The sequence below is a fragment of the Triturus cristatus genome, chromosome 4_2 (genome assembly GCF_964204655.1).
Source record: "Triturus cristatus chromosome 4_2, aTriCri1.1, whole genome shotgun sequence".
NCBI classification, from domain to species: domain Eukaryota; kingdom Metazoa; phylum Chordata; class Amphibia; order Caudata; family Salamandridae; genus Triturus; species Triturus cristatus.
In genome coordinates, this window is record NC_140586.1 from 124073276 (window position 1) to 124097570 (window position 24295).

Sequence of the window (24295 nt, forward strand, 5' to 3'; positions counted from 1 at the left end):
CCGCAAACATTACACAACTATAATTTTTTTTAAGTGCCAATTATAAGAATCTGGCTCTATATACACTACACCAAAATGAGGTATAGTGTGTATAGAGTCCAAGTGTCCCCAGAGGTAGGCAGAGGATAAAGTTATATAGAACCTTACTCTCTAATAGTGGTAGCTTGGTCGAGCAGTAAGGCAGTATCAGAGGGCAGTGTTAAGCGTTTGATGTACACACTCCATCAGCAAATGAATTTACACACTCAAGAACTGAACTCTAGGCCAATTGTGTTTGTATAAAAATATACTGTTGTTTATTTTTAGAACCAAGCAAGCCTGGTAAGAATTAAATACTTTTCAGTAATAAGTTACTGGATATAGAACAGTTTGCAAATGCAATAGAAATTGTACTTTGTTTGATTTACAGGGGAGCAGTAGTATGCAACACTTAGCAAATACAGTACTTTGGAATGAATAGGCTTTTTCAGTAAATTGCAGGTAAGTTACGTTTTACGTTAATTTTCTAACTCAGTGCTGGATACCTAGATTCAGCACTGGGACATTTCCTAGAAACAGGTAAGTAATTACGTTTTGGTTATTCGCATGATTTTTAAAGAATATTTTCAGTTTTCAAAACTCCACACTTGGAAACTTTTTGGAGCATAACATTGAAATGAATAGGCTTCTACAGTAAATTGCAGGGAAGTTACTTTTCACGTTACTTTTCTAACTCAGTGCTAGATACCTAGATTCCGCACTGGGACATTTCCAGCAAACAAGTAAGTTTTGGTTATTTGTGCGATTTTTAAAGAATATTTTTAGTTTTCAAAACTCCACAAAGTGTCAATGTTATCCTATGGGAGAAAACAGGTTAACGGTTCACAGGTAAGTTTTCGACTGTGGGAGTTAAGTTTCTGGGGTTAGACTCAGGGGTCCCCCAGGGTCGGTGATGCACTGTTGTTGCAGCCTCAGCGGCACTAGGGCGGCCAGGTGCAGAGTGTTGAGGCCCAATGTTATCCAATGGGGGTTAGGGGGACTCCGGTTGGTGGCTGCTGGCATGCAGGCCACTGGGTTGTGGTAGCAAAGCTCCTAGGGTTAAGCTCAGGGCACGTTGGGGACCAAAGTAGCACCAAAGGGGCACCCTCAGCGGCACTAGGGCAGCCGGGTGCAGGGTGCTGTTTTGAGGTCGGGTGCCCTGTCGTTTTCAATGGAGAACCTCCGGGACAAAGAAACACTGCAGGCTCGGGGACGAGGATCTTCTGGGTGCGACCACCACTTCTAGGAGTAAGTTGGGATGTCGTGGGTTGGTTAGGCACCGTCGGTTTGGGCACACAAGGCCGCGGGGCTTTAGGTGCAGGGGTGCCTTGGGACGTTGGATTTTCTTACCCGCTCTGGTCGCGGTAGGAGGGATCCTCTGGATTGAGGCTGCAGGTGTCGCCTGGGGGTGTGAGGTAGGTCAGGGGTCACCGGATCCCAGGTCAGGATCGTCGGGGGGACCTCCTCGTGGTGTTTTTCCACTCAAGATCGGGCTGAGTTCGGCGGGTACAGAGTGAGCTGGATTCACGGTCTCTGGCTGGCACCAGAAGCTGCAGTTTGAACAAGTCCAGTGTTCACAGGAGATTTCAGTCTTTGAAGTGAAGGCAGGCAGGTCCTCCGGGGTTTTTGAGGTTGCTGGCTGCAGGACACACAGGGGTTTCGCAGGAGCAGGTTCGAGGGGAGACAGGCCAAGTCAGTGGGCGTTTTCCTCTTGTTAGCACTGCACGGCTCTTCAGTCCTTCTTTTCTTCTTTTCTTGTTGTTGCTGGATCTGCCTTCTTGGTTCAGGACTGCCCCCTAAATACTGTATTTAGGGGGCGTTTTAGGGGTCTTGAGGTCAGTAGCCAATGGACTACTGACCTTAAGGTAACTACCCCCTTGGTGTGCTCACCCCACGTGGGAGAGGGAGCACAATCCCTAGTCCTGTTTGGGGAGTGCCTACCATCTGCCAGATGGCGAGCACTGGAGAGTGGGCTTCACCTCGCTTCCCCCACCTGAGGGGTGGAGTTGGCAGAGGTGGGCACACCTGCTGGGCTGGCTAGTTTTTCCCGCCCGTCTTTCCGCCGAAAGGGAGGGGAGACAGGAAGGGGGCCTGCTCCTGATAGCAGGAGAGGCTGGGGGTTGCATTACAAAGGCTGCCAGGCCATTGAAGGCCCCCTGCCACAGATGGCTCTTCTTTGCCTGGGGGAGGTGTGAACACCTCTGCCCAGGAAAGGCTTTGTTTCTGAGCTCAGGGAGCATAGGCTCCCACCCTTTGGGTCCAGAAACATGTCTTGTGGTGGCAGGCTGGTGTGTACCAGTCAGGGAACCCACCAGAGGCTGGTAGTTTTTCAGGGGGCATCTCTGAGATGCCCTCTTTGTGCATTTTTCATTAAATCCCACACTGGCATCAGTGTGGGTTTAATGGGCTGAGAAGTTTGTTACCAAACTTCTCAGTTTTCAGTGTAGCCATTGTGGTGCTGTGGAGTTCGTAATGACAAGCTCCCAGCACCATATACTCTTAACGGCAGCACTGCACAAACAATGCCTAAGAATGGACTTAGACACTGTAGGGGTACAGGGCTCATGCACCTGTACCCTCACCACTGGCATAGGGCACCCAGCTAGAGGGGTGACTGATCTATGCCAGGGCAGTGGGTTTTAGGCATGGCACACAGGGATGTGTGCCATGTTGACTCTTTACTTTGTTCTGCACCAAAACACACAGCCTGCAAAGGCAGTGTGTGTGTATAAAGGTACAGGGCCTCTAAGGGTGGCAGAATAAGTGCTGTAGCCCTTAGGTGTCTTCCCTGGTCACTGTGCCCTGGGTACCCGTGGTACCATTTACCAGGGGCTGACCTCTGGCCAGAGGTGCCAATTGGGTTAGTTTTGGGGAAAGAACACAGGCCATGGGAACCTGATTGGCAGGGACCCAGGGCACACCAAGAAAAACTGCATCAGTAGACTGGCAAAAAGTGGGGGGGTGACTGCAACAGAAATCCACTTTCCTACACCAATACAGGTGTATTCAATTTACCTCGATAAGTAAGGAAATGAAAACCTCTATATTACACCTAAGAAAAATATTGCATGTAAGAGCAATGCAAACAATGCACGAGGCTACAGCAATTGTCAACAGACGAATGGTAGTAGGACAGTTGTACAAGTAGCTTACCTTAGATCCCCGCGACAACAAAGTCATTTAGCATTGTGGTGAAATTGGTGCAGCAAAGGAGGGACCTGGACGATGGGGTGCAACACATAAATAGAAGATGAAAACAGGAAAAAGGATACATTGTTACCACATATCCTTCAATTCTGCCAACTCAAAGAAGGAGGTATTCCCGCCACAGTTTCCTCAAAGGAAAGGCACATCGTAATTAGCTCGGCAGAATTCTTGGTTGGACTCCTGCTACCAGCTGCTTTTGCCTATGACCCAGTCAACGCGATTCCTGGAGGAAGCTGCGGGACTTTAGCGTTCTTTCGCCCATGGACCCGCCAACATCTAAATCAAGCGGGCGGACTGCCAAGTAGGCAGTCGGTGAAACCGCCCAAAAAGTGACAGCGGGACCGATTCCGCCAAGATCTAAATCAGACCGTAAGTCTTAAATGGGCAGCAAATCAGTGAAAGATTGGACAGCATCCCTAGAGGCACCGGAAAGAACACAGACATGTATACGTTTTTTTGTATAGAAGTTACGAAATTGTTGCATGGTTTGAACAATATCCATACAAATATTTTTTTTGTTTGTAAAATGTCACATAACCCTACCATCTTAACACTAGCCCACTACATGAATATTGATTCACCACTTTTGACCTAATGTCATCTGGAGGTGTTTAGAACAAACTAGTTACATAAACAACAAAAAACCATGGAGAATGAATGCAATACAGTGTGCAAGTAGGAGGAACCTTGAAAATGTTACAAGAAGGCTTCTAAAATAACATATCATTCAAAATAAACTGTTCACGTCTTGCTGTATGTAGTGTCAATTGAGAAATATAAACACAGCATCCATTTTTAATAAAGATGGCGTCAGGGCCCAACTGAGGCCTTCTTCAATCCAAAACAGAGAAACACACTTTAGTACAGCATAATGATTTAGTTTCGATTGCAACAGCCCTATATCAGTGTGAATGTTCAAATTCAGATGTAGAGCAACCAATATTGATGTGCAATGCGCTCAAATATAAAAATAAAATGTAAAAAACTCTGCCAGTTTTATAGCCAGCAAAAATAGGGTACGGCCCAAAACATTTGAGGTGACCTTGCCTAAAGGGCACATTTCCAACATTCACAGTCTGCAAGGAGGGCCTTTCTTCCATGTTTGTAAGGGTGGAGGGCCCGAAATGAGCCAAATCTCCAGCTCTGTTGAACCAAAAAGAGGCCAGAGTACTGTCAGTCTGCACCACATCTGCCAGTTTCCAGTCTCAGATACCCACCTACCAGGGAGTTATCCCCTTTTCCACTCTTCTATGTCCATGGGTTTGGATTGATCCGTTCCCCCTTCTCATTGTCTCTGAAACCTGTATTCTTGTATAAGGTTGGAGTTGAGACCTGCGTGTTTGGATCGAGCATTCCTCTCTCCGTGGACAGACTCTGCCCTGCGCATGTCCTCATCTGAAAATGTGGAGAGCAGAGAGTTCCATCTTGGATGTAATGCTGTTTGCTTCTAACTCCCGCTACTTTGAAGACCTCTTGGGTCCTACAATAGACCTAACCTAATCTGGGTCCCATTCCACCATTGGGCAGGAACACCCTTATGTGGCTAGGGTGTAAGCTGGAAGCGGAGGCCATCCATAAGACTTCTCGCGATCTCTCAAGGACCCAGACTCACAGGAGCTCCAGATCTTGACTGACTATGGAGCACTATTTCAACTAATGCTTTTTAGTTCATCTTCTTCCACTGGTCCTTGCTGCTCCTGCTGTTCTCCTCTTGGCGTAGCCTCCTCCATCCACAGCAGTGACAGTCACACTCCTGCACCTCTAGCACGGCAGTGTGTGCGTGACCCTTAAACAGAACCTGGCTTGCCTGATCATGGGGAAGATTTTGCTTCTTCTAATATAGATTTTTAACTCTTTTCTGGACAACACTTTTTTGGAGATTGGGGGCTCCCCTGGAATACGAGATGTTGAGCCCACTTCTCCCATCACTTGCATTGGGGTGTAGAGCACTCCCCTTTACTTATCATTCCCTTATTTGAGATATTTCATGAAGTGTAGATCTAGCACAGGGCTTTACATTTCTGCCAAAATTGTGTGTAGTTCCCTTTTACTACATAAGGGCAGTCCATCGTTATGTGGTAAAAAGAGCGACTGACATCAGTGTGAGGCCATATTTCCTGCGATTACCAGCTCAGTACTTCTTGCTCTCCGCTGTACTAGTTGAGACAAAAACGCTGCTTCCCTGTTTTCTCCATTAGTTATGGAGAATACAGTTGAGAATATAGGGCACATTATCACCCGCTTACACCACTGAATATGGATTGGTTCATCACACTTTCATGAGGGTCTCCCTCGTTCCAAGCAATCATCAATGCAGGTAGGTGGACATGTTTGTTCCAATGGATGTAGCTTCACCCACATACCAGAGACTACAGGTGTGACATCACACTCCATTTAACCTCCAGTGACATCACAAGGTTGGGCTTTTGACCAACCTATAATCCCTCAACAGCCATCTAGGTGCTAGCAAGGATTGGAAACTTCAGTAGGTTTCAGGGGTCTCCGAGCTCACTTTGCGTTCAGTTCTTGCTGCTGCTGCCTTCATATCCTGTGAAACCAGGAGTGGCCTGGGCAGTGTCAAATGGCAAGCCAGAAATACCTGCTTACCCTGTTGTTCCAGAAGAATACATTTAGGAGTGGACTTCTGTGGATGTCAAGGAGGTGGTATTGGATGAGGAGTTTATTCGAGGTGCACTGTCATACCAAGTTTTCAGATAGCCACATGCGATGTATTTACACAGAATTAATCTCAAAGTAAATAATTCACATGGTCACTGGTTACCATAAGGCTGTGAGAGGGCTGTTTCCCAAGTAGACCGACATTACACAACCCCGTCCAAGATCTTCCCGTAGAAGGGAAAGAGTCCTTCATGATGTCTATTAAAGTATGGCTCACGAAATGTAAATCTGGTTTCCCTGAGAAACAAGTCCATTGAAAACAATCATACAATGCTTCGGCCTAGGCCTTTTCAGACCCAACAGGCAAATCTAGGTCCCTACTGGGTTGAAGTGCTTCATCCTGCCAGGGTCCCTGCTCCATTAGGGAATTTGCCTGGCAAAAGATCCAATAACCACCCCCCCCAATAATGGGCATGGAGCATGCAGGGGAGAAAGTGTCCAACAACTTGCGGCAAACGATGCCCATCTCAGATCATCCGCGGGCACCATCTGTAAGAGGTATAAGGTTCAGGCGTACTCTCCCTCCTTCTCTACCATCTTCTCTTCCATGTAGTCACCCTGTCTCTCAAGAACTCCTCCTACTACCAGCTTTCAAATAATGTTCTGCATGACATCCTAGGTGCCCCCCATATTCAGTTTATTCCCCCTCGCCATCCCTTTCAAGGTGTGGTACCCCCATGATTTATTCTCCTAGGCATCAGCAAGGGCACTTTATGGGCCCGGGCAGCCTTCATTGAGTACTTCTGCATCCAAATTTAGGAGCTACATAAGAAGTATTTAAGGTCTGTTTTGGAGGGTGCAGTGCTTAATTTGAGCCGGTGATTTACAGTGCGCGGTATCAGCAGTTATGATAGCTGCCACATTGTGGTGCTCACCGTCATGGCCAGAACAACAGTTTATTATTAATATGATATATATTTTAAAAAGGACTCATTTCAGCCTCCCAAGCCATTCTCATAGCTTTGGGGGCCTGAAATAGTCTGAATTACTAGACTATTTAAAACGTCTGGATCGTCATTGGCAGCTCTGGCAGGGGCAATGGGTGGAGCCAGCTGCAGTGGCCTCCTGACGAGGGCCCTGGTACTTATTTGTCTACAATTTAAGCACTGGGGGGGGGGGGGGGTGCACTTGTTAGGGTCCTCTCTATGCCATCTCAGTGACTTCCATTTATCTGGGCTAATCTTAACATGACGTTTCATCCACTAAAAATGTTTCTGCCTCTCCAGCAAGCTCATGGCCTCTTCGCTGCTCATCTATTTACCACTAGGTGGTAGCTGCTGGGGGCCATTGGCAACATAGTTTCTCTCAAGGATTGCTCCTTCCATACCTCGGAATGCGGTACACCTCACTGGACTTTGAACCATCTCTGGACTAGTTCCAGGACTCGCATTTATCAGCTGGGACCTCCTCCCTTCCCTTATACTCTTCGCAGCAGGACCACTGGTGCCTCTCCGATGGTTGTCAGATCACCCCATATCACCAGGGCTCATGGTTTCTATTCCTGGGCTTACATTAGACATCCTAATTCATTCTGGGAGCTGTAGCATGGGGCACTTCACAGGAATCCTTTGGTCTAATAGCTTTGAAGTCAGTAAGCTGTAAAATGAAGGCCTGTGGCTAGAAACGGGGTGCCCGCCAGCATGATGAACTCTGCCAACCTAGCCGCGAATGTGCTTTAATTGGTAGCCTTGAAGTGTGGTTCCTGCGATGCTGACTGCCTGCTGTCTTTCTCTACAGTGGGAGTTTCATAAGTAAATGCCCCTCTGTCCAACACTAGGGTCCCAAATCTGGACTGCACCCTGCTACTTGCACTAGAAACTTGCCCTCTGCATAGTGAACACAACACTTTTTATGGCCTCAATGACAACAAGAGCATTGTTAATGCTTCATTGTTAACACTTCCTGTGCATGCATTACTGCCTTGTTCTTTTAGAGAAGGTTTCGCCTGCTATAGGTGCTAAGACAAGAGGGTCGATCCATTCTGCATTCTATGTGTTAGTCATTGTAGTTCAGGTTATCTAGATCCGGCTCGCCTGGACCACTGTGGGATCTTGTCAGCATGTAGTGGCATTTCCTGGGCCCTTGGAGTTAATTTTCCAGGGCACACAGTGCAATACCACATCAGCACCACTCTGATCCCTTTTTAATCACCATTCCTTTAAAGAATGAGACCACAAAGCTTTATGTTTTTCATGAAAACCAGAAAGACCACATTTGTATTAGCCAGCGAAAACAATTCACATTATACCAAGAGAATAGAACATTTACTTTAGCTGGATCTTTGGTTGGCATGGGGTTCCTTGTAGCCAAGAGGGGCGTTGCTAGGCACTGGAGGTTAGAAAGGGCCACCTGATAGGGTTGAGGTATGAAGAGAAGCTCAGTAGGAGGAGGCTAACCTATTGGCCAGAGCTGCTGACTTTGGGACTGAGGAACCAGGTTCGAATCCCGGCTCGTTCAACGTCATGTGATTCTGAGAACGTCACTTCATCTCCCTGTGCCTAATAAAACAAGCATTGCCAAAGCCAATCGATCTCACCTATACAAGAGCTGTTGGCTTTGGAAATGTGGTTTTGCTATATTGTACACCAGTGTGGCTGCTGTTCAGCACGGCTAAATGTTAGTGGTGTGGAGTGTCCTAGAGTGGATTTGGGGGGAGTAGAGTGTCGTAGACTGAATTTGGTGGAGTAGAGTGTCGTAGAGGGGAGTAGGGTTCAGTGGCATAGAGTGTCATAGAATGCAGTGTTGTAGAGTGGAGTGGCGTACGGTGGGGTGGAATAGGGTGAAATGGGTTGAAGTGGATTGGGGTAGTGGAGTGTATTGGACTGGAGTAGATTGGGGTGCATTGGATTGGGGTAGAGTGGGTTGGTTTGGGTGAAGCGGGGTGGATTGGAGTGGGTGGACTGGGTGGGGTGGATTGGATTGGAGAGGGATGGATTGAAATGGGATGAGGTGGATTGGATTGCAGAGGATTGTAGTGGGGTTGATTAGATTTGTTTGTGGTGGGTTGGATTGGATTAGAGTAGAGTGGTTTGGAGTGGGGTGAATTAGAGTGGAGCTGAGGTGGGTGGATTGGAGTGAGGTGGGTGGACTGGATTGGAGTGGGGTGGATTGGAGTGTGGTGGATTGGATGGATTGGATTGAGTAGAGTGAACTGGGGTGGGGTGGATTGGGCTGGGCTTGAGTGGGTGGATTGGATTAGAGTGGTGTGGATTGAAATGCGGTGTGTGGACTGGATGGGGTGGATTATATTAGAGTGGGTGGAATGAAATGGGGTGAATTGGGGTGGGGTGGACTGGAGTGGAGTAGATTGGATTGCAGTGGGGTGGGTTGGATTGAATTAGATTGCGGTGGATTGGACTGGGGTGGATGAGATGAACTGGATTGGGATGGGGTGGATTGGATTGAGGTATATTGGATTGGGGTGGGGCTGGATGGATTGGAGTGGGGTGGGGTAGACTGGATTTGGCTGGATTGGTGTATGGTGGATTGGATTGGAGAGGGTGGATTAGAGTTGAGTAGGGTAGATTGGATTGGGGCAAGGTGGATTGGATTGGAGTGGGATAGATTGAAGTGGAGTGGGGTGGATTGTTTTGGATTGGAGTGTGATAGATTTGAGTGAGGTAGATTGTTTTGGATTGACGTGGGGTAGATTGTTTTGGACTGGAGTGGGGCTGATTCGAGTGGGACACATTGTTTTGGATTCGAGTGGGGCAGATTGGAGATGGGCTGGCTGTTTTGAATTTGTGTGGGGTGGATTGGAGTGGGGCAGATTGTTTGGATTGGAGTGGGACGGATTGTTTTGGACTAGTGTGGGGCATATTGTTTTGAATTGGAGTGGGGTAGATTGTTTTGGATTGGAGTGGGACAGATCTTGAACTGGAGTGGGGGTAGATTGTGGTGGATTGGATTGGAATGAGGTGGATTGGGGAGGGAGTGTGGTGGACTGGATTGGGATGAGGAGAATAGGTTTGGAGTGGTGTAGATTGGACTGGGTGGATTGGATTAGTGTGGGATGGATTGTGGTGGATTGGAATGGGGTGAATTGGGATAGAGTGGGTGGATTGGGGTGAGGTGGATTGGATTGGAGTGGGGCAGACTGTTTTGGATTTGAGCGGGCAGATTGCTTTGGATTGGAGTGGGTGGATTAGAGTTGGCTAGACTATTTTGGATTGGAGTGGGGCGGACTGGAGTGGGGCAGGCTGGATTAGGGCAGATTTGAGTGGTGCAGATTGTTTTGGATTGGAGTGGGGTGGATAGGAGTAGGGCAGATTGTTTTGGAGTGGGGTAGATTGGAGTGGGCAGATTGTTTTGGATTAGAGTGGGGTGGATTGGAGTGGGACAGACTGGAGTGGGACAGATTGTTTTGGATTGAATGGGGCAGATTGTTTTGGATTGGAGTGAGACAGATTGAAGTGGGCAGATTGTTTTGGATTGGAGTGGGGCAGATTGGAGTGGGACAGACTGTTTTGGATTGGAGTGGGACCGATTGGAGTGGAAGAGATTGTTTTAGATTTGAGTGGGGCAGATTGTTTTGAATTACAGTGGGGAAGGGTATTTTGGATTGGAGTGGGGCAGATTGTTTTGGATTGAAGTGTGGCAGATTGTAGTGCAGAAGATTGGAGTGGGGCATATTGTTTTGGATTGGAGAGAGCAGATTGCTTTGGACTGGTTGGGGCTGATTGGAGTGGGATGGGTTGGGAGGATTTGAGTGTGGTGGATTGGAGAGTGTAGTTTGGATTGGAGTTTGGTGGATTGAATTGGTAAGGGGTGGATTGGATTGAGTGAAGCGGATTAATGTGTTGTGGGTTGGGGTGGGCAGAGGTGGGGCGGATTGGAATAGGGTGGGTTAGAGTGAGATGAATTGGGGTGTACTGCACGATTTTGTGTTAAAGCATCATTTCAGAAATTACACAAAAGAAAAAAACAAGGTAAATAAACCCTTACGGGGGCAAGAGTTGGCGGCCCTGTGCCACAAGCAGGGGAGCAGAGCCAAGTAGGCCACTCAGTAGGTTTGGACTCTTGATGAAGGTTTGACTACAGGGCCACCACTCTTGCCCCTCTGTGGGGACAATTATCTCCAGCATATTGGCTACAACCCAGAGTGGCAAGTATTACACTGCCTGTGCTTGCTTTGAGTGTATTTGCATGCTGCACAAAAACACGCACTTAGGGAAGCCTGGGAAAACAAACTAGAGACGATAGAGGATGAAGATTGGACGGAGACGATATAGACCCCCAGGCCGGTAGCAATTAGAGGACCTTTCCGACTAGTCCAGTTACGCATCCTCCACAGGTCATACACCTCCAGAGTACTTCTGCACCGGATAGGGCGCAGTGACACTGACAATGTGTATGGGGATGCGGGGCAGCGGGCACATTCTTCCACATCTTATGGGCATGCCCAAAGATTCAGCAGTTTTGGAGAAAAGTGACAGAGGTCATGTCTGAGGTAGTGGAACAGGAGGTTTCCTGTGAGGCCTGATGGCACATTACCTGTATAACGGGGGAGGACAAATGGCCCAAATATTCTCGGATCTGGCTCATGATAGCGGGCATAGTAGCCAAGCGTAACATGCGAGGGAGTTGGGGGGCAAGCCAGCCTCCATATGTTGGGAAATGGAAAGACGACCTGGACTGGTGCTGCAGCGCTGAAAAGGTGGTTTTCCAAGGCAGGGGTTTCCCCAAGAAATGGGATAAAATATGGGAAAAGTAGTCCCAGTAGAGAGGACTTTGATTTGATTGGTCAAATGCAAGAGGGGGAAATGTTTTACAATAGTTTTGATTGTTATGTTCTAAAGATTGGTCTTAAGGCTATGCCTTGTAAGGTTTGCGGCCTGGTGCTTGATGGCAGAGATAATTGCAATGTAAATGTGCTGTGGATGTCAATTGATTGTCACGCCGATTGGCCTCTGTTTGTTCATTTAATAATAAGAATTTTTTTAAAAACACGTGAAAAATGTAATTGGGGGAGTTATGCGATTAGGAACCCACCCTGATGAAAGCCGAGGATCTTCTTAGGCCACTAGTATAGGGGTGAAATATATGTTGGTGATTTAGGGTCATAGACCATTGCATCCTAAAACCTCTAATGTAATAGATATTTTAATCTTTCCCATCCACCCCACCAATAAAGGGATACATTGGCAGTGAATGCGAAATGTTTATCTTTAAAGCTTTGCCCCTATTTAGCCATCTTCATAATGGGTCCCTGGAACATGGTCAAGCCCACCCTAACTTTAGGAGTCTGGGTGAACCTGCTGATGAAGCATGACACTATGAGAGTGGGTGAGGGGTATATAAAAAAAAAGGTTTATTTCCCTTCCCCACTACCGTAGGAGTGGTGCCTAGGTATGGGCAGACGTTTGAACTCCAGCAGGGATTCTCGTGGGTCAATAGTATTTACCTAGGGAAGACGTATCCCTTTATCCTTGGTGAAGAGGATGTTGCCACCAGTGCTTTAAATGGGAAAAAATAAGTGCAGGTACTCAATAAATGAGCTAGAGGTGTAGTGAGGGGGCATGGCTTGGGCGGGGCTAAGGGCAAGACATGATGATACATAGCAACTTCTATATTAGTTGCAGCACATACCAAAACACATGAGAAATGTGTTTCTATAAACAAACCAGGTTAACTAATTACACCAAATGAAAGAGAAATGCGATAATATGTTAACATTTCCTTTTTTTGTAATAGTTGCACCTTCTTAATGTCATACTGTTAATTGCGGTTTGGCACAATACTATATATTTTTGAGCATTCGAGTAGGAAAAAACTGAAACTACCCCCATGTCGCACCAAAGCTCTTATGGCACCAAGCAAATGAAGCAAATCATCTTGACCCTACCCAGAAGATATCTCTTGGCTCTTCCATCAATCTATCCATTCATCCTTTCATCCTACCATTTACCTGCTGACGTTCACCATTTAACCTTTTACATTCTATCGTCTATTCAGTCTTTCATCAATCATTCAGTTTTTCACCATTCCGTCCATCCACCCTTCATATCCAAACCTATCCATCCATCCATCAGTCCATCTCCAAACCTATCCATTCATCCTTTCACTCATCCATCTCTTTATCCACCCTCTCTCTAATCCATCAATCCTTTCGCTCATCTATCCATGAACACTTTCACTCCTTTATTCCATCCACCCTTTCACTCAATCCCTCCTTTCACTCATCCATCATCCACCCTTTCATCCATCCTCCCTACCTTTCATTCATCCATCCAATCTTTCACTTATCCACCCATCATCCCCCCTTTTATCCAATCATCCACCCTCTTTTACCCATGCATGCTTTCATCATCCATCCACCTATTCATCCATCCATCCATCTATTCATCCACCCTTGCTCACTCATCCATCCACTCACTCACTCATCCACTCACCCACCCACCACCCTCCCTTTTATGTTATTTATGAATCTTTGTCGCGGAGCAGACAAGTACAAACAAAGTGCCACACAATTTCTTTAAAATACCTCCAGAGAATGTCTTGATTCTCTCTCTTTTTCTTTCACTTTTTTCTTACAAGCACAGGCATACAAATGCAGGAAAACACACAAACATAGCAGACACACAAAAGACTGGCCATAGCCTGATTGCCACTGCCAGGGGACTGACATTATTCCTGTGCTTGCACGAACGCACAAGATAGTGTGACTGTGATTGACAGCACAAGGCCTGAACGGACCCTGTTCTGTCAAGTGGTGAGCACCCGGACATTATTCAAATGAGCCCTGCTGAATAGCTCAGCTGGGGCGCAGATCGAGGCTACAGAAGTGGCGCATTGGCTGCCAGAGACAGTTCCACTCCTGCTCACCAGCACAGCCAACGAGCCTACCTTTTCATGAGTACCGGTACTCTCCAGGGCAGTAGAGAAGTGCCGGTACTCAGAGTGATAAATCAAAGAAGTGCCGGTACTCAGTACCGGTGAGTACCGGCCCATTTAAAGCACTGTTTGCCACCCTTCAGGTGCTGTGAGGTTCCTTCTGAACCGCCATAGCTTTATGTTTTGAGAATTTATAACTTTCCCCAAATATTCCAGGCCTGAAGTTTGAATAGTAATTACACCTCCTGGAATATTTGGGGGTAGTTTCTCTTTTCACAAAAATATACTAGGACTGGAGTTAGAATAGTAAATTTGAGCTTTCAGTGTCCACCACGCCCACTGCTGCCAGAGGGCAGAGTTCAGGGCAACAAACACAAACAAGCTGCAGTAACCCATCCCCCAAATTCTAAATCATGCCCTTAATCTGGTTTTGTTACAAAATGCCCTTGGGCCAGGTTTCACTTGAAAAAACTGCAAAATAAAATATTGTAGGAAGCGACTTACTGCATCAGAGAAACATGCAGAAATGTGGGGTGCCTGGTGGCCATATTTTCGGATTTGCAAATGATGCTCCTAGTTCCCTTATGTGTTCTGCGTGGCACTGCCTCCTATTCCATCAATGTGCTCTTGCTTTTGGATGATAATTGCCATAACTTCTTATTTTATACTCTTGATGTAGCTGGTTCCTGGCTTCCAGGACAATTCCAACAAGTTGTTCATTAAAAGAAACATTTTAATTCCTGCCAACAGTGCCACGACCAAATTGCCTTCGTTGGAATGCATCAAAAGCAAGAACACGCTTCCCCAAATAATGCAGAGCTGTTTACTCATGGGATCAGCTTCACACCCAACCTAAGTGACTTAATATCACCAACCGTGAAGGCATTTTTTGCATTTCATATCACCTGGGTGTGAGGGGCAGTGCCCAGTGAAGCGTACAGGTGTGTTGCTCACACACCCCTGGCACACCCGAAAGACGTTCTCAGATATGGGTGAGACACGAGAACAACCTTTCTTTGTACCTCAGACTTGCTTCATTGCTTGTGCAATTGAGGAAGGGTGTCACATGCCTCCTCTTAACAATTTTTCTGCCATTCATACTGTTGGAAAAGGCTAGGGACAGAATGGACCGTGCCGCCATTATGGCGGTCACACTGTCCCCGGCAAGGCAGAGGGGGGAGGGGAGGATGCGTCAGCAAATAACACGGCGCTCCCTCCCCCCTGCATTATCCAATGGTTGAGGCGGCCTCTGAGGAGCCGGAAGCACTTTGTGCTTCCGGCTCAAAAGACGTTCTACCAGACCATATGATTCTCTGCCCCGCTATAACACACGGTGTTACTATGTTTCCCCCTCATTTGTACGCATTTATTGTCCTACGTTCTCAGAGTTAATCTCCATGGTTGTCTCTTTATCCTCACATGTTGGCTACTTATCGTATGTCCTCTGGTGTTGGGTTGGTGTTTTATAAATGCCCTCAATAAAACAAAATAAAAGACACTGCCTCCAGCATGGCCAAAATAACTGACATCTACACTGCTGATGTCAAGGCCTTGGTGAATGTTGTGCTACATTTGTCTTATGATAAATTCCAAAAATTACACCCCATGCGGGTGCGCAGGAGCATGGGGAAAAGGGCAAACGACCAGAACACGAGCAGATGTGATGTTGTTCGCAGCACTTGTGTTTTTTGGATGATTATTTTAGAACAAAATGAGTCTTCGCATCCAAAATAAAAGCGAGGACGCGTTTTGTGCTAACATCGAATGCTCTTGGCCATGTTTGTGCTATATCGTGCTATGTAAAACAACTTAGATAAAATGTAAACTTTAAACACTGACAATAAATTTAGTTCCCTCAATGATTGGCCCAATCAGGTTGCCTTTTTGGCTCACCATCAACATACACCTTACTAACGCTGAAGTGCTTGTAAAACATAAGGCATCCTTACCCCCCCAACCTGTCACTTCATTACTCAAATTCAGTGACATCTGTAGGAATTTCCTTGGTGGCCAACTGGGTCTCGGCTGGAAGTGATTTGGGAATCATGACGACGTTGTGCATTTTGGTCCACTTTAGAAGTCCCAAGTGACCTGAGGGGTTGGGACAACTCCACTTTCTGTCTTAGTGACCACACCGTCATCCGCTTCAGTCAACACGCATACACAGACGTCACCCAATGATTACACTGACACTTTATTTGTGGGTGAAGAACTGCTGCAGGTTTATTTCATACAACATAGTATGATAATAAAATTGGGTTATCTTACGGGCGATCCAGGGCAGGCAGCCCCTTGCTGCTCCGCCCGCCTGGTGAGCCAGCACACACGGTGGGTCGATGCCCGGCAGTGTGGCACATAATTATTTACAGATCATCCACTGGGTCACGTGATCTGTCTCCTACTCCCGCCCCTTCCGACAGGGGCGGAGCGTGTTGTGGCACACCCCCGGTTGGTCAGGCCCCCCAACCGCCCGAAGGACTAACGGGGCGCCGTCGCGGTCTTCCCAGAACCCCCTTCGGCTCCTGGACCTTGGCTCGGGCACCCTTACTGTGCCGGACAGGGGTACCCTTACTGTACCGCCTGTCGCAGAGGTACCCTTACTGTACCCGTCTGCATCCAGATCGCCCTGTAACTCCGCCTGCAACGCAAAAAGAAAACATTAAAAACATTCCAAATAACGCGCTGTGCCTGACACGTGGGGTAAGTGGAAAGGGTGGGAAATCGCGTGTCCAGGCTGGAGCGGCAGGAAACAGAGGAGGAACTGGGCGAGGGGGCCTCCTAAGTAGGGGGGGCAAGCCGCGCCCCCCGCCCCCCAAGGGCCCGCCTCCCGCTCCAACTAAAGGGAGTAACACCTTAGTGGGCGTAGCCTCGCGCACGAGGCAGCAAAGGGGAAGGCTCCGACGGGCGGCCACTAACATGCTGCCCTGCTGATGTCCCACTGCTTGGGACGCGGGCAGCGGCATAGTGACCACACCGTCATCCGCTTCAGTCAACACGCATACACAGACGTCACCCAATGATTACACTGACACTTTATTTGTGGGTGAAGAACTGCTGCAGGTTTATTTCATACAACATAGTATGATAATAAAATTGGGTTATCTTACGGGCGATCCAGGGCAGGCAGCCCCTTGCTGCTCCGCCCGCCTGGTGAGCCAGCACACACGGTGGGTCGATGCCCGGCAGTGTGGCACATAATTATTTACAGATCATCCACTGGGTCACGTGATCTGTCTCCTACTCCCGCCCCTTCCGACAGGGGCGGAGCGTGTTGTGGCACACCCCCGGTTGGTCAGGCCCCCCAACCGCCCGAAGGACTAACGGGGCGCCGTCGCGGTCTTCCCAGAACCCCCTTCGGCTCCTGGACCTTGGCTCGGGCACCCTTACTGTGCCGGACAGGGGTACCCTTACTGTACCGCCTGTCGCAGAGGTACCCTTACTGTACCCGTCTGCATCCAGATCGCCCTGTAACTCCGCCACAGCTCTGGGGAGGCTACCGTCGCTGCCAGAGCCCCCCTTCCTCCCTTCGCTGTTATAGGTGCCCTGCCCCTGTGAGCCAGCTTATTGGGCTAAATTATGGGTCCTGTTCTGCAACCCGTAAATGACGGCATTAATTTTGCACATTACTCAGGAACCCAGGGCAGACTAACAAAGGATGTCTTTTTGCCCCACTGCCGTTCAGCTTAGACGTTCCTGGTGTCCCTAACTTTCTTTGCAATGCCCCTGCAGATCTTCTTAACGTAATATGGGAAGATCTAGCACCTACATATGGAGCCAGAACTGAACCATAGCTGAATTCGTCAATCCATCGATTCTCTTATATCCTAGCACGAAGAAGGTTTTAATTTCCACTTTGTCTACAAAGGTGATGTATAGATAGCGTCATGGTTCCTGAATTGCTGCTGCTGCTGCGAGGGGTGCATGATTTCTCGGCAGGACAAAACATTTAACGTAACTGCTAAATGGCGGCTTTTATCATGGCTCCGGATAAAGCCACTATGACTGACTGAGCTGCCGAAGAATACATCTCTCAGCTCGAGGACCAAACTTGTGAACGTTCCCCACCTCCCTGGCTCCAAGGAGAGGATGAGCGAGAAGAGCAACACCTAACTGTTTCTCAGGCCGGAAAACCTGGCATGGGTAACAAGGCATTGGTGAAATAGGCGCTTATGGACCTGCAATCCTATTAAGATTTTTTTTCACTTGGCCAAATTAGGTGCCTTCCTGGCTTGGAATTGTGTTCCCCCCAGCTACAGCACAATAAGCAGGGTGAAGGTAACGTGTGAGTTAACCACTTTACCTACGTATATAAACACGAGCTGACATCGCGGGTATCTCAATTTTCTTCCTTTCACATCTTATTGTCCTATTGTTTACTACAAACTGACCCCTATCTCAGCAACATCTCCTCGTTTTAGCCTTTCTACTTGCAAATAAAGTTACATAAAATTTGACGATAGTCTTATACTAGTCCCGCTGTTTTATCCCAATCTTTCGGTACTCTCCACAGGGACAGCGTAGCCAATTTCCTTGCTTATTGAATAGAAGCTAGCTATTGGACTTTATGCTGCTGAAGGAGTTAATGGGTTTGCCTACAGTCCTGGCTATACCGGTGTTGCTGTGCTATGGGTAATTCGTTGCACCGACATCGTGGCTTGCCAATGAAACTTCTCATTTTATCAAATAATATGTTGGGAGCCCCAGTGATGATTTCGTTGACATCTTCATAGTTGGCAGTGTCTCTATCTTGCCAATACCTGGGTCACGTCCGCCATAAATGACGACATTACATCTGGCTTTTCCGCTAGCCTTGCCCATTAACCTGTCAAATGTCTGTGGACGTGTTAAGCCCTTTCCCTTACTAGAAAGTTTAAAAGCAAATTCAAGAGGTATGGTCGCTCTCTCAATGATTACCATGTAGCTGAGGGCATGCCATTCACGGGTGTCTGGTTGAAGTATGCGCAGGTCATAGACACTCTTCCACGTGCAGTGCTGTGAACCGTTTGAAGTAGTTCATCAGATTCAGCCAGCCACCCCCTAGGTGGAGGCTTGCACTCCCCAACTTCTGCTCGTGTAAAACCCGGCCACACCTCCAGTTCAGTGAAATTTAGTAATTCACGACACTGACAACCCCAGGGGCCAAATACTGGGCTGTGTAAATGCGGCCCAATACCACCATGAACACTTAGCTTGGAGTGGATGGGTGTTAACCTAGGCTGGCTGAAGGCAAAACCTTTGACAATCACTCCTGGCAAGATGTGCCAACGCAGGTTGAATAAAGAGTTATCCAGCCCTCCTTACTTCCTTTCCCAGTTCGCCACAGGTCGAAGAAGAATGCCCCTTCCAGAAGGTCATGTCCTTATCCCTGAAGCCTATCCAACAGCATTCTACCGGAAATCACCAGCATTGCTTTGTAAAGCTTCTTCTGGTTCCACAATTGTTAGTGGTCGATATGCTATCCCTCAGTTAAATCTTAGCTAATCGTACGCCTGCCTAATTCCCAGGGCTGTCTGGCTTAATGCTTTACGCCTGTAATTGCCCCACCCAACGTGGCCTTGCACTGAAAGTTAACTTGGTTGTCTCTACTTTCCTTTTAGAGCTAGGAACGCCCCCTGAGCCGCTTGTGCTTACTAAATGGACCTGCTCCTTAGTTTCCAGCACACAATGCACTTAAATGTCAACTGGCCCTGGCGCCTATCAAACAGAGACAGCCTCTGTCACCTTCATACAATGCATAAACAAACCTCACAAGGTCGCAGGAGCGGCAAGCCAGGCTAAGTTTCGGTAAACCATGTCACTCTGTGCTTTCCCTGGCCCTCTGTGGAACAGGGAGAATAACCTTAAAGATGTTATGTATGACACACAAACCCAGGCATTCCGCTTGTCTCCAAACAGCTCAGGCTGATGATCTCCTGTATAGACTAGCTGCCACTATGACTGAGTTGCAGAAACATTACACCAGCTCTTTCAGAATCGCAAGGCTAAAGATGAAAGGCGGCAGCATCTCTTGACTTAAGCGTGGAACTCACAGTAATAAATACCTTCACGATGTTCTGTATGCCCTACAAACCCAGGCCTTCAGCTTGTCTCAACACAGCGCAGGCTGCTGACTTTCTGTATAGACTGAGCTGCCACTATGACTGATTTGAAAGAAACCTTACACCAGCTGTTTTCATACTGCAAGGCAAAGGAACGACTTACACAAGAGGCTGGTAAAGCAGTGGATACTGCTAGATGTTGCACTTGGCCACACAAGAACTCGCACACTAGGTCAACCTGCCTGTCCCAACGCAGGCAATAACCGAGAAATCACACCTCCTTCCCGGCCAAGAGCCATTGACGGATCTCTAATAGTGTGGGAGAGCTGAAGATTGTCCTGGGATAAGGGTGAAACCCATCAAATTTAACAACGTATATGTAGACTCTATGAGTCACACACTGCACAAAAGGTTAACAAATTGTGACACCTGGAAAACTTCACCGCACTTTAACACTAAGTAAACCCTGGCCACCAGAAGCGGCTTCCGTGAGATGGCCTGCTCAGTAGAGGGCAGAGCAAGCACCTCAACAGCAAAGTGCACCACCCTTCGCGCAAAAACAGGCCTGAGAATCTCGCAGAGCATATTCCAGATAGGCCAATCATGCTGCGTGAAAATGCAGGATTCTGCAGCATATTCATTTGCTCCTTTGTGCCCCCTGCCACAAACCTCCCTGTGCAAGAGTGACAGCACCATCAGAAACCAGCGAGATGAAAAAGGGGGTGCGTCTGGGTGGAAGCATCTGCATACTGAAAAGAAAGGCCAAAGGACTGAAAAAACAACATGCACCTTTGCCAGGTGTAAAACCCACTCTGATCTACGCGCATTGCCGCCAAATAGACAAGAGCAGTATAATACTGATAAAATCTGTTTCCAAAAAAGCATCATCCTGGTGTACCCCTTTTGGCCTCCCATCCAAGTACTAACCAGGCCTGACCCTGCGTGGCTTTCAGGGTGACCCATGAACGTGACATGGTGGCGTGAAAACATAAACCTTATTTTATCAAACAATTCGTTGTGAGCCTTAAGAATCTGGCGCTTCCTGATCACATCTGGGATGACACTATGACCTTATATCCTTTGGCGCCCGATAAATGGAGTATCATTCAATTGCGCATTAATAGAACTTGTTATGTATAGCGCGTTGTAAGTAGTGCTGGGCTCTGATTAGATGCGCCATATATCAAATAAGTCGATATTACTATCACTCGTGTTCCATTCTGGGGGGCCTAAAAGAACTATCATCAGGTTGTCAGGCTTGGGACACACTGCGCTTTACAACCGGGCCGAGCTGCTCCCCACGCACCGAAGCAGCCTGTGGTGGGCGAAGGAGACCTCCACTCAAGGCCCTTGTTTCGGGACACAAGATAAAAACTCCGCAAATTAACACCTTCATTCAATTATTTGAACACGTGTCCTTCGTCATTGCCCATGTCAGGGCGCTCTACATAGCTGTCGACAGATATACAATGTATAATTACAACAACATAACTTGCATAAAAAGACGGAAACTCGTCGCAATATCTCAAAGTGACTCATTACGAGTGTTCTCCATAGACATAGCTCATACCCTTCAGCCCCCCTCTCCTCCTCCCCTCGGGACTGCAGAATGAATAGGTTCAGGGGGGGGGGGGCTTTGAGCGCAAAGTGTTATGTGGCGCGAGCTTGGCCCCAGGATGTTACATGCCTGAAACCGGGATATTAGAAGGTGCTTCCTCCCTGGCACTCAAGAAACTGGTTGCGGCCGAGACACTCCCTGCACGGAGTGCTGGAGGTGTAGAATCAAGGACTGTGACATCATTCACCTGCTCTTGGAGAGCCCCACGCACACACAAAACACCCTGTGTATCAGTATCTGGCATCTATAGATCGCGAAATGTGGGCCGTTGGGGAGATTAAGGGAGCTATGCATCCATCTCGGATTCCTTGGAGGGAGGAAAGATCCCGCACTGCTCCGGAACACCAGATATAAATGGTCTCTCTCAATGTCAATGTATTTATTATGTGTAGACCAGGGCTAGAGTGGGATGAAAATAGGGGTCTCATAAAGGGGGTGTGGCCAATGTAATTAGGGGCATGGCTTAACCCACGTACGCTCAGGATCTATGCCTTGACTAGTGTGCCGCCAGACTTGTAAATATAACAAGTGACATCATACCTACAACAAATCAGGTCTGTTGGCTTTGTCAATGGTTGTAGTTGCATAAGATAAATAAGTAGCACTCGAGATGGGCCACAATCCTTACTCCCGCTAGAGCAGACCAGGGCTGGGACACGGGCTGGAACCTACAGGCAGACCGGGTGGGGGGCGAGGGACCCATGTGACCGCCCAGCTTGTTACGCACCGCTCCCTCACAACAGTCAGGCCCCCTTCTATTCAAATCAAAGAAAAGAAATTCAAAGTGCCGGTTGGATTTTGATTCCCCGGCTATTTTAGGGTCACACGAGCACATGAGAACACAAAACACTTTATTAGATGAATATTGTACCCGGCAACCTAGCTGTTCATTGGCTGTAGGGGGGCGCTACCGCAGTCGCAAATCAGGTTAACGGGCTGTCCGAGTATCTGCTCGATTCAGGCCGGACTCGGCCCCCAAGGAGCTCCTGTGCTGTGCTCCTCTTCCCACCCCCAGAACACAAAAAAGGACCCATGCGTGAGGAATTGGCTTCCTGGCTTCCAGTAGCTTCCCCAGATTCCCGCAAGGCCGCAATTAGAATTTAATCCGGCACAGCCGTATAGTGTCGAGTCTTGCCTTTTGGATAAATAAGCGAGCGAGGTCATGTGCTCAGTCTAGGCTCAAACACCGACCCGACCATATGGTACCTACTGCCGCTAGGACAGCAGAACAGCAAAGGAAAGCATTGTCTGTTTTCCTCGATAGGAACGAGTTTAAGCGTGACATAATGCACTCTAATGGTCTACAGCTAAAGGCCGGTCCACGCAGTCTCTAGCCCCCACCGGAGGCACTTGCACTCCGGCTCCAACACACGTGGTGAAGAAAGTTGTCCGGGTGGGTCCTTTGCATCAGTGCACAAGGTGCACATTAAATCTGACCCAGGCTCCTACTCCCGCCCTCTCAAAAGGATGGCGGCTGCACGCATTGAAGGAGGACAGAGCGGGGGCAGCAGCGGAGGGGGGAAGTACTGCGCCGCTCAAAGCCCTCCTCCCCAGCACCCCACGCCGGGACACAGCATTGATGAGCCACATCAGGGGGGAGCAACCTGGCACTCGCTGCCCTCCCCCACCACACAACCACAAGTCCCTGCGGACCGGGGGCAGGAGCTGGGTGCGCACCGAAGGGTGGGAGCAACCTGAGCTGTGGAGCGGTTAATTTGAAAACAGGATCGCATCTGTGGTCATTACATGCGCGGGAGGTGGAGCGATCCGGAAGCCCCCAATAAACAGGATCGCATCTGTGCACCATATCGACATTGAATGCGCGGGAGGTGAAGCGATCCGAAAGCCGCCAATAACCCGGATCGCATCATAACTAAATTACATGCGCGGGGCGGGGGGGGGGGTACGCGTTACACAAGCAGCCAATAACTGGTACGCGAGGACACAACCAGGACGATCATGGGACGTGCGTAGCCGAGCAGCGTTGGGTGTGAACACAAGGTTGCTTCTAAGCACTGTGTTCACCGAAAACATATTCAGTCGCGGGGCGGGAAGTGGAGCGATCTGCCCAGAATGAAATATTTGCCTAACATCACATAATTTAGCAGAGAAGTAACCCCACCCTAATGCTCGGACCCCGATTGCCGGCACCAGAGGCGGCCGTGGAGCCAATGGACACATCCCCCCCTTATGGAGGAAAAACAATAGAATAAATTGCAGGTGAGTGTAACCTTCGTCGGGTGTACCCGTACTGCGGCTCTGAATTGCACATCGGGGATCACGACCGCAGGGCCCCACACCCCGTGAGGTGGGGGGGGGGGCCCTCCCGCACTAATAACGATTACCCTGGGCCACACTGCATGGTTAGCATACCGCTGAGGCCGGGGATGAAACGCGATCCCCAGGCGCGGGAGTCAGCCGCCATGGCCGTGGCGCGACACCCCTTCCCGTTGTAGATGGCCGGGATTGCGGGTGGGGGGGGGGATATTTTGGCGCGAAGGGACGGCTGAAACGTTACTCGACCTCCCCAACACAAGCAACCGCACGCGGCCGAAGCGGCCCCCGTGCACCAACCGCAAAACCCTTATTCTTGGCCGCCCTGCAACGCCGGACTCGCACCGCTCAAAATGCCTATAAACCCGCCGCATTGCCCCTCGACGGCGCGGGACCCCCACTTGCGCCCCCCCCCCCCACCCGTGGCCATCCGAACCACAGGGGCCCCGTCAACCTGGTCATGCCCAGGGACAGGGCCGGGGTGGGAGGGGGTAACAAGACTCACCGTTTTGTTGGTGTGTGAAAGCACGACGACGCTGGAGGGCCCCGATCGCAATCGCGTGGTACGGACGGCAAACGCATGGCCAGGAAGAAAATCGCGTGTCCAGGCTGGAGCGGCAGGATGCGG